The 1,793-nt window shown below is 39.4% G+C and overlaps 1 protein-coding gene and 1 long non-coding RNA gene across 2 annotated transcripts in view; one reads left to right on the top strand and one right to left on the bottom strand.

Annotated features, from left to right (window-relative positions):
- LOC116687289 (uncharacterized) overlaps positions 1–1,793 on the top strand; it is a 6,518-nt gene that overhangs the window by 1,753 nt on the left and 2,972 nt on the right. The window lies entirely within an intron of this gene.
- The window catches only part of gch1 (GTP cyclohydrolase 1), a 35,522-nt gene that overhangs the window by 32,739 nt on the left and 990 nt on the right, over positions 1–1,793 (bottom strand). The window lies entirely within an intron of this gene.

Raw genomic sequence — 1,793 nt, 5'->3', positions numbered from 1 at the left:
ACAGTGTGCTCTTCTCGTTTATTAACATTCCTTCCTTTAACATTACAGCTTTGCAATGTAAAAAAACAACCCCCACAAACTGCCTCCAGATGGACTTCTGCAGGAGGCTGAGACGGAGAAGGGGGGGGGGGCGGATCCCTGACTCCAGCCACTCCAACGAGCCGTAGCGTGGAGAAGCCGGCACATTTGGACTCTGACAATGCGATCGAAACCCTTCCAGACCTGCACGTGACTCAGCAAAAACCTAGTTTTTTTTTTTTTTTACGGATTTTACTCTCTGGAGCAGCAGGCTGGCCGGTTTGGCTGGATAGTAGGTGAGCCGGGGGAACAACCGAGATACATGTTACACGAAGCTTGGATGAGTTGAAGGGCAGGTTTTTATCTGTAACACACCTCTGGTTGAGCATTTTAACTTTCAACAAGACGGCACGCAGGAAAAGCCCGTTTCAGAGAGCTGATTTAGTTGCTTAAGATAAAATGTGAACCACAAAATCAATATAAACATTTTTATTTTACAAGTCTGGATCTATGTTTGGCAGAATCGATGAGAAATGTGAAGAAAAAATGATGCACAAAGCCACAGCTGCAACTAATTATTATTCCTTCATGGATTCATCTGGCTTTCTCCTTCTATATATCATTTTGGAAATAAAATGTCTGAAAATCAAATGCTTCCTTAAGCCCAAAGTGATGACTTCTAAGTGCTTATTTTGTCCGACTAACAGCCCAAAACCCAAAGATATTCAGTTTACAATCATATATAAAAAAAAAAAACAGCAAATCCTCACACGGGAGAAAGTTTTTTGTCATAATGACTTAAACGAGGAATTGGTTATTCAACTAGCGGCAGATTCAGTTCTGCAGCCGATAATCGATTAATCGTTTCAGCTCTACACAAGACGACCGACATGACACAGGGGCCATAAAAGAGGGGATAATTTAATTTAATTATAAGCATCTTCCACCTTCAGCAGAGACACAACATGGCGGCAGTAGCTCAGTTTGTGGGGACTGGAGGGTCGCTGGTCCAAGTCCCCATACGACCCCCAACTGCCCGTAGGTAGCCCCTCACTCTGGCACCTCTCCAGTTAATGCTTGTGTGTGTGTGTGTGTGTGTGTATATATATATATATATATATATAGGTCCTGTTTGTGCATGTGTGTGTATTTCGGTGTGTGTGTGTGTGTAATGTGTAAAATCAAAAAATGTAAAAATGTAATTTTCCCTTGGATTCATAAAATACTTTTTCTGTGGAATCAACTCTGTCAAACTGTGGAGAAAATGGTCTCTCAACATGGTTTAATGTTTGTTAATCAAAGTTTAAGATTTAAATTGTTTTAGTGTGCGTGATTTTAATTTGAAAGGAAACACTTTCAAAATAAAAGATGCCTGTTTCTCATTTGTGTCAGTTTTAGTGTTTTTGAGGAGGTGTAGTTCAGCTTGTGGCTAGGAAGAGAAATACTTTCCTCTGAAATGCAGCGGTGGGAAGTAACTAAGTACTTTTACTTCCAGGGAATTGTACCTTTTACTCCACTACATTGATTTGACAGATATTAATCTGCAGATTTAAATGTTTAAAACCTATAGGCGATCAAATCAACTACCCAAACACATATGGCACGGTTAAAATTAGATAGATTTTGATACTTTATGTACATTTAACTTATTTTCCTCGTTAAAAATGTTGAATGCAAGATGAGTACAAGGTGAAGGAGTATTTTTACACTGTGGTATTGCTACTTTTTATATTTGTCATCATGGTGTAAGCAGGATTTTCATGCTGTAGCTGGGG

The sequence above is a fragment of the Etheostoma spectabile genome, chromosome 1 (genome assembly GCF_008692095.1).
Source record: "Etheostoma spectabile isolate EspeVRDwgs_2016 chromosome 1, UIUC_Espe_1.0, whole genome shotgun sequence".
In the NCBI taxonomy this organism is placed as follows: domain Eukaryota; kingdom Metazoa; phylum Chordata; class Actinopteri; order Perciformes; family Percidae; genus Etheostoma; species Etheostoma spectabile.
Note: the sequence above shows the minus strand (reverse complement) of the source record. Positions and strands in the feature narration are given on the sequence as shown.